The 12,942-nt window shown below is 38.3% G+C and overlaps 1 protein-coding gene across 9 annotated transcripts in view; it reads right to left on the bottom strand.

Annotated features, from left to right (window-relative positions):
* Positions 1-3,709, bottom strand: part of SMPX (small muscle protein X-linked) — a 40,839-nt gene extending 37,130 nt beyond the window's left edge. For 3 of the 9 annotated variants that reach the window (XM_080588080.1, XM_080588084.1, XM_080588083.1), the window contains exon 1: positions 2,403-2,752. The gene's annotated coding sequence lies outside the window, so the exon portion shown is untranslated. Of the gene's footprint in view, positions 1-887; positions 1,065-2,402; positions 2,753-3,396 lie in introns of those variants that run through there. The other 6 variants (XM_080588078.1, XM_080588079.1, XM_080588081.1 and 3 more) reach the window with 5 other exon arrangements.
* Positions 3,710-12,942: the final 9,233 nt, after the last annotated feature.

The following is a 12,942-nucleotide window of genomic DNA, read 5'->3' as shown; positions in this document are numbered from 1 at the left end:
TAGGTATTCCTTCTGAATAGCAGAAGGAGACAGAACACCTGAGCTTCTCCAATTAATCTTTCATAGCCACAAATGGAGCTCTCTCTTTCGCATTAAAAACAATAATGAGTAGAGATAAGGAATCTCTCAAACCTTTAATGGCATCGTAAAATGAGCAAGAACTAAAGGAAGCATCTGAGGATAAACAATGCATGGTTATCTCTGTCATGGTATGTACAACAGAATTATTAGAACTCTAAGTTTAAACCGTCCTTCAAATAAAACATAACATGCTACAAAGTTTTGATAAGTGAAGCAATAACCATTTGCTGACTCACACATTCGTGTAAGTCTTTAATACATATAGACTGAAAATGATCAAGATGGTTAAACTGTAAATTCTCTTTGAGAATTGCTAGGGCACAAAGTAACTTCTTTTCAAAGTTTTAGATTTATTATTTTTCTTAGCACTAATGCAAAAAAAGAAACAGAGTTTTTCATATAATTTTATGCATGTGTAGAGATATGGACTGGTACAGAATTAATATGCAATAACAAAGAGAAACACAACAAAGTCAAAGGATTTTTGTAAAGGTTAAAAAAAAAGGCAAGAAAGAAATTTACTATCCCTTTAACTTCAATATCGTCTCTGCCTTTTACTCTTTCACTGAGATTTACTACTTTAACTGGACTAGACCTTTATCGAAGTCTGATCATTTAACCCAGCTCAGTTTAATAAAAAATAAGATAGTAATACTAAAAGGTGGTAAGTAAGTATACATCCATCAGAGAACTCATTGATAACAACCAAATTATAGCATGTTTTGGCTACAGTATTTTACCTGAGATTGGAAAGAATATACTGAGAAAAAAAATAAATGATGTAAGAGAGAAGAGCAGAAATATACCAAGAAGTCACAAGTGGGTCAGAGATTTTGGTATTCCAAAGAGCATAACTGTCCCATGGAGGTAGTATCAGAGAAAAGTATAGATCACTTGTAGGTTGGCTTCAGCCCAGAATATCAGTCTGAAACTGTATCCCTGGAGCTGCATGGAAGATTTGCCCTTGCCTACTCTCACATCAGCTTTATATCTGTGCCTAATTTGGAACAGAACTTAAAGTGCAAGTGACTTGCCATTAGAGGTCTCTCTCTGATTGCACACTCAACTCTAAGAGTGCTGGCCAAACCAAAACATAGCCCTAACATCAGAGGGCATAGGCTTCAGGGTTAAATTGGTTCAGCTACATCAGTAAATGAATTTAAAAAAAAATCCCACCATGCAAAATGAAAACAGCACCGTTCTGGAGAATTTTACATTGTGGCAATATTTTGAAGTCTTAGACAGTTAGAACAACCTCAGAATTCAGTTTATGGGATGAAATCTTGGCCATTGGAGTTCATGACAACACTTGCACAGATTTCAATAAGCCAAAATTTCAGCCAAAGAATTTATTGCATTCTTTCAAAATCTTTGCTATGAATGGAAATAAGCATTTCCTCAGGATTGCCATGCAGCTTATACTGATGCGTTGTGCTGTTAATCAGCAGTTGTATTCCAAAGACAAATGCAAAACAATCCACCAGTTTATTGGAAAGATAGGGCTTATAACACGTAAAAGTTTAATTAATTTTTCTTATCATTCTTTCCTTTTTCTAATCAGAATGAAAAATGGAAACAAAAGCATAGGAAATTAATATACAGCATTTTAAAACACTGTGTTTCTACTTTCTAAACATAGTCACAAAGAAATTCAGGCCAAGATGTACTTTTCCATATCTTTTGCATTGCAAAAACACTGCTCTGTGCTTCTTTGGCCACCTTGAGCTAAATGGGCAGGGATTTACATGGGATCTCTACTTCAAAAGAAGCAGAGCAATCGCTCTACCAAGCGAGGTGCTCTGGGCTCACAAGAAGTCTGCACTTGCAATGATTGCAATCAGACACCGGTTCCTAAAGATGGACGTATGATACAATTGTGTAGGACTGCTTTTGGAGGAGGTGATTTTCCTTACCAGTTTGTGCTGTCCTCATTACTGCTGAAGAAATCAGGACAACAGCACACCACTGAGTAAAAATAGACAATCTTTCCCGGCTCTGTCCCCTTCCCTCCCTTTTCTGAGCTTCCCTACAGAACAATACTGACCATCAGCTGTAGGAAAATAAACCCCAGACTGCAGATGCACCTATTACTGAAATGATTATTTAATTTTATAAATTTCTGTATTCTTTTGCCAGGTATATCAGAAAGTCCAGCGTGCTGCACTGATTGCGTTATTTCTGGCATCCCAACCAGATCTGCAAAGTTAAACAAATAGTCTCCTCCACAGCCGAATCTCCCACGTGCATGCCCAGAGAAGCACAGAGCCGTGCAGACTTTATGCTCCGGTGTTTTTTTGGCCACCCCACACCTCACCTCTTACCTTTTATGGTCTGCATGCCGAGCCAAACTTAGGAAGCAATGGCAACAGGATTTCAGAGCTGTTTTATGCCAGGCTGCCCCTGCCAGTTCCCGTGCTCTCCTGACTTCCCAGTGAAAGTGACTGCTACTTTTTGCAGAGTGACATAAAGCCGGATTGTGAAAAGACCCTTTAAAAAACAAAGGACCTATCTACTGTCCATCAGCTAAAAATAATTTCTGACAGGGCTGCAGAAAGATAATAAGCTGACTGATTCAATTTGCTTTAAATACGACTTGATATCATAATGCCATCTTTTGTAATCTGTACAAGAGATGTACAGTAGCTGATACACACCAGGAGGGACACACACACACACACCCCAGCTGAAAGCTGCCCCTTTCTGCCCTGCTGTACTTACGGCACCAAGCACAAAGGGTGTATTGGGCACAGAACTGCAGTGTATTATCTTATTAAAAGGCTTTGACAGGAACTACACCACTGTGAAACCCAGCTAGCACAAATAACGAAGAGAAGCCCCCACTTCACAGCTTCCAGACTGGTACTACATGATGTAGGCAAACACCGTAATATTTCCTGTAATGAAGTTGTTTCCACCACTGTTACCTGTTAAGCTTACAATGAAAGAGCACCATTCTTAACATCAAATCTCCCATGTAACATTTCACTAGCTACAATAAACATATAGAAAACAATAAGCATGTACCTCTGTACATGCTCGAATTAGCGTTCGAGCTAATACAGTTATGCTTCTTATGAGTCAGCAGGTATTTAAATGACTTTCTGTTTTAAATCTTTTAAGATCCCCATAGACTATGAAGCAATAACTATAACAATTTGCTCTGAATACACTGCACAAGACATTAAAACAGGAAGAAAAACAGAACTACTGCAGTCACCTCACAGCCAGCTATTGAGTTTTCACAAGTCTTCTGAGATTTTAATTGACCCCTTCAAGATTATCTACTTATCTACTTATATAAGAAAAGTTCCAAACCGTCAAGTGAGTATATACACCTCCTTTCGATGCTGAAAGAGGTAGCCTCTTCCACCAGCTGAGATATTGACTGTGATCCTTTGAATGTGTCTGAAATAGCTCCGATGCTTTCAGCCTGGACGGCACCGAGAGCTGCTCCAGGCTGCAGTGGAACTCGGTTGAGAAGCAAAGTGTAAAAGAGAATTCCTGTCATAGCTTCCAGTTGTTCTTCCTAAATATAGCGTTTGATTCACCCTGCAGCTCAGTCCCCTGTGACACTTGACCGTCGTAAAACCAGGGCTCAAGTGTCAAGCAGTAGGTGTTGAAGGAACACACCTTTGGGTCCTTTTCCTGCCCCCCTCTCCCTGTCACCCAGGAGTGAGGCGTACGATGGTGGGAGGTAATGCACACCTCCTCCACGGCGTGTGGGGCAGCGCGTGCCTCCCTCCTGCCTCACTGGAGAAGGAAATAATTACGGAGACATAATTATGAAGAACTCACCTCGGTGGGACTATCTAGGGGAGGTGAATGCCACACCAGTGTGACTGTATCACTGCTGGGTTGGGAGCAAGCTCGCACGGCAGCTGCCTCAGGGTCTTGGCGTGGTGCTGGTGAGCAGGACAGCCATGATGGCAGGGAGGAAGAGAGCTCCTGAAGCCGTAAGGCCATGGCTGCTAGCTATTGAACAGCAGGGGATGTGGATGAAGCTAAAGGGTGAGGGGAGTTGATAGAGTTAATAAAGAAGTGAACTGTTCTTATACAGTTGTGCTCATGCTAGCCATGACTGCTGTCAGTGAAGGCTACTGAAGGAGACCTGAAACAGCAAGTCGCATGTGGGGCACAGCCCCATGTTTCCACTCCCAGAAATGCAGCCTCCCATTCACTACAGCTTCAGAGGAGTGAACTTGGGTCCCCTTCCTCAGCTGTGCCTGTTTTCCACTGACCCATAACCCTAACTGCGGCAGCAGCAGTATTGCTGTCGGCAACGCTGCACAGGCCTCTGCTGGAGAAGGACCAGAGAACCTTTAAGTTCAACAATTTTTAAGTTCAACAAGATCGACAATTTCAAAATTACTGCCAAAGGTATATCTAACAACTAAATAATAATGGTTGGGGTAGTGATTTCAGGGAGGATTTTCCTTGACTTTAATTTATTTCGCCCACCACTCTTTTCATTTCAAGTACCTCCTCCAAGGGGAAGGTGACCTCCCAGACCACTTCAACAAGCCTGTGAATGACTCACTCTCTGCTGCCCTCCTTCCCAAGAGTGCTGCCATCTGGAAGCAGCTTATAAAGTTGGTGACTTGCTCTGGCAGTTTGTGGCTACTCATGGCCACCCCCTTTCCAGTACGGACACACAGGTAGGCATGCCACGGGCACATACATTTTTGCTAGGTCCACACAGGTGAAAATACGCGTGGCAATCAGACCCTTCCTTAGAAAGGCTGGACATGACTGCTATAAAATGTCTTGAGGGGTGGAAGACTATGGCACTTGAAACACGGCAGAGTTTGTAACAGAGCTCACAGTCCTATCTTTTGCCTAGAATGAAGGAGTTTGCTCCGTCACAGTCTAAGGTCATGCCTTCCAGGTGGCTGAGACCATGTTGAAGTATTGTTGGTGCCAGATGAGTGACTTTATTTACCTTTTTGTGAAGGTTCATATTTACAACAGAGGTTCTAGAAGGCAATGAAAGAGATGGCATATTTTTGTAACATGGTCTTGTACATGAATTTATTTCAAATGCTATTACAAATAGTTATATTACAAATCAGCTCTGGGATACAAGAAGCATACGCAGTTCTTTTTCCTGTGTGCCATTAAATTAGCAAAGGTTTTGTAATACAAACCAGGCCATTGCTTCCATTTTATAATCCCATCATCTTACAGATATGCTTGAGGAAGATCAAGTCAACACTGTTTCCTGCAATATTTTTATAATTTAGTAATATAATAGGTAACCTTAGTGATGTGCAGATAAGAAGAGAATCTACCTATGTCACTCACCTAACACCCATAAACTATCACAACTAAGCTGTACTAAATTTTGATGGACTTGAAGGAAAAGCCCATATTTTATCATTAAAATCAGAAAATGTAGCTCTGCATAGATTTTAAAGGAAAAAATATAATTTTTACAATAATTTTGCAGAGTAACACTGCCTTTGAATAACCATTAGGATGAACAGCCCCATGACTTGCAGATTCATCTGCTAAATACATGCAGCCGATGATTTAATAAGTAAATCATGAGACATATGTGCATTTCAGATGATAGATTAAAAGCATGGTGTGTTAGGCCCAGATAGCTGTACACTGTCACACAATGTATAAAATTATTGCCTTGTGTACAAAGATCCAAAAGAAATAGTAATGATATATTTAAAGTAGGAAAATCCCAATATAGTCCAAAATATACTTTTGCTGCATTTCTAGAAGCTTGTCTAATTAATATGCTTCCTGGAACAGCTTATTAGTTTAGAAAATGAAGTTGATGGTTAACAGAAACATGCATGTATCTTACTTCTTGACTGGGATATTTCACTGTATAATGTCAGAATTGTTTCTTTAGTCTGTCAATGCTTACTTAAATGTTTTCCTTTTTGAGAAACCTCATGAGCACAGATATAACTTCCCTGAGGCTCCCAAAAGAAAAATATTTTTCTATAATAGATCAAAATGCTTTAGCTTAATGCAAGCAATGTAACACAATTGAAACTGCAAGTCAACAAAGGAGCGGTCACAATTTCAGCTAGCTTGAAATAAGACTAGTTTTTACAGTAAGAAGTTAAAAAATACATTCCTGGAGTTTTGCTTCAAATTACCAGGTAGTAGCAACATATTGTAATATGTTCAGCAATGCAAAACTTTGCATCCTATCTTAAATTTAGCTCTATAAAATACGGTTTATTACTGGGTAAAATAGTGGACTCAGGATACTAAGTATTTGGTTAATTAATTATCTTCATTTGAATTGTTTGGCAAAGAATATGAAAAGTTAGGCTGCAGTGCAAGATAAACTATTCTCCTCATTCAATACATTTAGGTTTGAAAGTTATTGATATATTTTTTTTTAAAAAAATCACAGTTATGACTAAGGTTTAAAAATAAGAAACCTGCTATCAGACTGATTTATCTGAGGACTAACCTAGAGGATCCTGGAGAAAAAAGAACACCATCTATCTTCTAACTTACATAAATTTTATTTGTACGTCTGGGCTCTTTTCCCTTAGCAAGGATGTGTCTACTGCAGGTAATAACTATTTGGCACGGAGGCTTGATGAAAGAGAGAATTTTAGCAGTGGTACCGTCATATGAGGTTAGACAGAACAACAAAAGAAATTAAAATACTCCAGAGCTAGCAATCACTAGGCATTGGAGCCCATTCCTACTCTTGCTTTAAAATAAAAATACCTTTGCATCATAGATTTTAGAAAGACTGACAGACCTCAGCTGCTTTGTCAAAAGAAATACTGTCTGAGGAAGTATCATCTACTCTTTGATTGTTTCTCCCAGTTTTCCCCAATCTATACGTTTCTTAATATCAAGAAAAAAGTAACTTTCTCTTGAGTTTCTACAGGTACAGCTATACCAACAACAATAACATCAGTCTGTTTCAACAGGGAATAGCATGCAAAAATGTTTGATATTATCTAATGGACAGGAAATCAACAAACACATCTAAATTAGCTGGTTTTGTTTCTGTGACATTCCTGAGCTGCTAAATATTAATTCAGCTCCTGCATGCTCTCTTTCTTTTCCATATAAAAGCACGGTGATTATTATCACCGACTTTTCCATCAAGAAATAATTAGCCTTGTATTAGGAAGATGGTCTCACTAGAGGCTACCAGTGACCTTGTTCTAAATTTCAGAGTTCCAGCATCTTTTAATAGCTTTGTTAGCATCATAAGAATTTGTATTAAGTTCTAAAACCCGCATTATGAATATAACCCAAACAAACATTAGAACATCATAGCTTTAACCACTGAATTACCCAAAAGCCATATTCTCTGTTGCTTTGTATTCTGTAAAATTCTTACATGCTTTGACTAAATGAAATATGATGGTGACATAAAAATAACAAATTTGTTTCCACTTTCCTCCTGGGAAATTTTAGCCACTACATCTGGCAAAGCTGATATCATAATAAAGAGCACAAGTACTGGCAGATTTTGAAGGCAATATGAATTTTTAAGCAACATGTTGATTTTGTAAACATCCTGTCTGCTATAATGATTCAGCATAATTTGGAAAAGATATGAAAAACATGACATTGCACCATCAGATTTTGTTCTGGGCAGACAAGTGTGACAAAATAGGAACTAACCGAATCATTACTGAAATTCTGTACAGAAGACCATCCATCTTTTTCACAAATCAGGATAATACAAATCGAGATCTATTATCTTTTTTTACTGTCACAACAGGTTTCTTCTGATGAAGGCCATCCCCATCAGTAAATTACATCTGCTGAACAATATTACATCTCACCTTCAATGGTCAGATGAAGAGGCCTCACCAGACAGATGGTAAGGAATTTTGCCATTGTATCCACCTGGCCCAAAGATGAACGAGAACTAGGTGCAGATATACCAGGGGATCTGGGGGCTCAGCACCGCACAAAGCAATGTATTTATCTCCTACAATAAAGCATGAAATTAAATTGCAGCTGTGCAGGTGTTCAGCTCACACACAGCTATGATCCCGCTGTGGGAGCAAATGTAGTAGACCTGAGTACAGCAATCAGCCAAAGTCTAAAAAAGAGAACAAAGACTAATTTCTGATGATTCTTCATCTAAATGGCAGATTAACAGGAAAAAAGGCATGGCTGGGACATGAAAAATCTGCCTGGATAGAAAGATGGGCACAGAACGAGGGAGATAAGGCAATGGGCTGGAAGAAGCAGAACATCAAGGGCAAGTTAAAGAAATTAATACCTTTAGATTAAAACAATGACCAAATTCAAGGACAACTGCACCAACCTGCTGAGTCATATGTAATTGATCAGTTGCTATCTTTGGTTTCTATCTGCTGAACAGAAAATAAAAGATGAAGATTTATAAACTGTGGGTGTGAAGAATTTTGAAGTTTGAATCAATATCAAGACACTTATCTTAGTTTCCATGAGTCATAGGGAAAAAAAATCCTTAACTCTCATAGCTCCAATGTTCAGAAAAAAAAGAAGAAAAAAAAAAGAAAAAGAAAAAGACAGCTAAGAATGAATGCTTTCCACAGTGAAGATATGAATAAATCTACTAGTCGTACCTATCTATCAAGCAGTCAAATATGATCTATATCAAACCTTACTTTTATTGAATCAGATCTGCTACAGGAACATTTTTCAATCATTTGTGGTCTCCTGCCATGCAAATATTGGACCCATTCAGAAAGAAATTGTCAACAGAGATCAGTGCTGGCACAGGCAGATCACTAAAGTCTTCCAGCTGCTAACTTCTAAATGATGTTTCTTGACACAGTATCAAATCTCAAGTGTTAAAAATAGTATAAACAATTTCTGTTAGGAAATTACACAAAGTATTTTTAAAACCTTCAGGTATTATTTTACACCCATATGAAGTAAGGTTGTGGACTGGCAATATCTTCTATCCAAGGGTAACAAGGAACCTCAAAAAAAAAACTATAAATACTAAGCTGCCTTACTCAATCAGATCAGGCTGCGCAACACAGGGGGTAGCCCTTTGAAGTGCAGTTCAGTTCTCAAGAGCTGGAGGCTGAAGCTAACAGTGGTGCTTGAAAATCATCTGTCCTGAAAGTGACTTTTGAGAACTGCCAGCCACTCTGCATCTCCTGTGCCCACCAGCCATTGGTGAGGTGGTGGAACATATATCTTTATATTCTGGTTAGAGTATGCAGGAAGATGCTTGCAGCCGACTTGCAAACTGATCATTTATTTTTATTAGGAAAAAAAGAAATGTTCTTTATGTTCCTAACATAGATAAACATATGTTAGGCCAACAAAAATGTGGTTTTGTTATAGATTGTCCCCAGGAGCTATGAGTGACGAGGGGCAGGGGGGATTTGTAGCACTGGCACATCAGTGACGATTCAGTTTATCTGCTGCCTGGAGGGCTAGGTGGACATGAAGCAGCTGCTCCTTACAGCCCGGTCCTGGAGGCAAAACAGAATGAGTGCTGGTGTAGCCAAGTGCTATGCTGTATGCTGAAGCAGCTCAGGAGCTGCTTCACCTTCTGTACTGTCAGGGCAGACAGCGATAACCTCACCTGCTCCTCCTGTGCAAGACATTCCCGTTAGAACAGCTAAATGCCATATATGCAGAGGAGAATAAAAGTGCTACAGGCTTGAAGTCTGCTCAGCAATAAACCAAAACCTGCTTTGTCTTCTTCAAAGTGTTATCTCACTGTGACTTACTCAAGCTAAGTGCACTTTTTTCTCAAGGGCTCAAAGCTGCCCTCCAGGTTTTGGAATTCAAAATAGATAGGTCTAATACTATCATGTGCGTTCATTTCAGGTTACGGTGAGCATGAAACAATACCCATTAGAAGGAAACTATTTATTTTGCATTCTGCTGTAGAATAGAGGTTTGTGTACCTAGGGACTTCACAGGTAATTTAAAGCGCAGAAAAGCAGAACAGCTGTTTGGCATCATCTTCCCATGTGTGCTCCCCTCCTGCACTGACTGAGCTCTTTGTTTTCTGCAGTTTTGATAAATCTATTTGCAAGGACAGAATCCTAATGTTGTAAAAGTATCCAAGCACAGGAGCTAAGGCTGAATAGCTACTCTGCAGAAGATATTCCATGCTTTTTCTCATGTATAAACTCTAAACAGTTGCAGAGGATGCAAAGCCAAACAGTCTAGCAAGCAAGACTATCAGCTAAAATGAGCAGAGGAAGCACAAAACTAATATTCTTACAGCACTGAATTCTAGAATAACATCTGAGCCATGGCTCTCAAGTTTCTCCATTTCCTTTTTTTTTTTGTTTCTTTCTGCTTCTATCCTTAGAGTGCAACATCCTTGGAGGACCTTTAGATGTAATTTCAGTTGTAATGTTCCTAATAGAATTGTGATAGATGACTAAATGCTGAGCATTGATAGCAATTAAGAAAGACCTGTAATTTGTTTTGTCATAGATCAAGCACTAGTAATCAGCAATTGCTGAAAAAGCATGTACAACTACTCTTTGCAGCAGGTGAGTCCAGTAAAGGCACATTTCTATGAATGCTTCTGCTTCTCTTTTATTTACATTGTTCATATGAATAGTGCCTTAAGAATAAATTTCATTTGTTGGAAGAGTCAAAATCCCACCTTTCCAGCACATATTTTTGATAACCGGGTTAACAAATGCAAACAAATTGTGCTTAATTTAATAAAAAGGCAACTTAACAGAATACTTTGATCTCAGTTGTATTTAAATGAAGATTGTTTTGTACTTTAACTGGAACACAAACTATCAAGAAAATTGTAAAACATTCTGCTATTGTTTTCCAGGCATAGCAAGGATCAGAGATTTTTTTTTCTTTCCTTGTTTGGGTTTCACTTTAAAAAACCCTGTATATTACATGTCTCCATAATTCTCATTACCTGAATTTCTTTCATATACTGAGATTTTTAGATAATAATTGTAGTAAGTTAAACGAAGAGATGGGTAGTGGTTGTTCAAACACTTATAAGCAACACAAAAGACGTCTCTGTAGTGTGCCAGTCTCTGTATCTCTCTTGTGGCTCAGATTTATTCTTTACTCTGATCTTTTTATTCCCTCCAGCAGCAGTATCCAAACCTGCATAAGTGCTGAATAGACCACCCATTTCCTCTTTGCCCATCCGTTTCTTCTTTCATGCATTCTTCTCTGTGCTTGAAGTTCCAGCTAGACTTGGGTGCTCATTCTGCAAATGTACATGTGCTCCATGAAAGCACCCCTTCATTTCAGGTTAAGCTACCACATGAGCTTTTGTAGGATCAAGGTCACATTTTGTTCCAGCCTTCCTTTCTTCTGCTTAGCTTATCTCAACACCCAACAACTTAATATCAAATACTACTCAAAACATACCTAAAAAACCATTTGTTGTCCTCAAGTCTCAAACTCTTGCCCAACCAAGTCACATTCTAATTGTATTGTCTTCAAACTGTCAAATTCCACATCTTAGCTGGTTTTAGGTCTAAGCCTGAAATGAACTGTGAGAAGCTGCAATTTCTCTGGAGCCCAGCAAACCCCTCTAATGTTAGAGCTTTTGAAAGCATTTAGACTTATTTTATTTTTAGTTTGCCATGCATCATGTGTCTTGTATGGCAATATCTGAATAATCCCTTATAATCCCTTATCTGCTTCAATAATAGGTGAAAGTTGAAGAGATCAACGATCAAACATGTTCATAATTAATTTTTTAGATAAAGATATTTGTTATTTCTATAAAAAGATGCTTATGATATTAATCCACTAACTTGACAGTGTCTTCACTCATGTATTATTTAGACATTCTGTTTGGTATTTACTTGCCAAATTACATTTAATCAATATTATTATGCTTACAAGGCTATTCTTTTTCTGTCTCAAGTTTTGGCATGGACTTAGATACACTTGCGTGTTGACTGGAATGTATCCTTTTCCAACAATCTTAGATATCAGCTCTTTTGAGGCCCACCCAAGCCCTCCCATTAGTACACACCTCAGCTGTGACTTCTTAAACTGTGAGTTAGACTGCCTTGTCATAACTTCTGGATACTGTGCACTGACCTGACTGCAGTATGACATTTTGATTTAGTCAATACTTTATCATTGTATGTGTGCGAGGAAGAACAAGTTGTAGTAAAAAGCATATATCAATATCTCTGCTACCTCCTGAACCATTTTCAAGTGGAAATCTTTAATCATGATTATCTTAAAATAGCAAAATGCATTCTCTCCCTGTAACACTTTACAGTCTGCAACAGTTTTATTCTGTCAGAATATGTATTAATTTTGCCTTTCAGCCACCAGCAAAATATCCACTAAAGTTATGTGAGTAAAAACAGTGGGGCTGACAGTGCTCTAGTTCACTCACAGTATCTTCCACATTCCGGAAAATTCTCATTTTTGTTTACTTTCTTGTGATGAGCTTTCCAGCAATAAAATAGACTGTGCATTTTAGTTGTATTCCTTTTTATCTGCACTGCCAATTTCTATGCAAAGTCAATAAAATTAATTTTTCTATTTTATACGGCATACTAAATAAACATTGAAGAAAAATATAATGTTACAAAAACTGTTTATGGACTGGATCCATTAAACAGGAGGCACTGTGTCCATTTTACTATGCCTGCTCTCAGTGAGACTATGTCACTACTGTAAGTACTCATGTTCTTAGCTGTTTATTGCCCTCTATTTCTTCCAAAGACCACAATTAGAATATTTTTTGTATATTTATATTAAATGCATGTTGGTCTTTGGAAAAACTTGAAATTTCAACCAATAAAGTGTAGAATTAACCATATTTGCATTGTTCCTTGATGATTTTCAGTTGAGTATAATAAATTGGGGACCATGGCAGAAAAGCCATAGCCATATCTGATTATTTCGGGACTCTGCTGATGATTTCCTTTAGATGCT

This window comes from Anser brachyrhynchus (assembly GCF_964034855.1).
Source record: "Anser brachyrhynchus genome assembly, chromosome: 1".
NCBI lineage: Eukaryota > Metazoa > Chordata > Aves > Anseriformes > Anatidae > Anser > Anser brachyrhynchus.
Note: the sequence above shows the minus strand (reverse complement) of the source record. Positions and strands in the feature narration are given on the sequence as shown.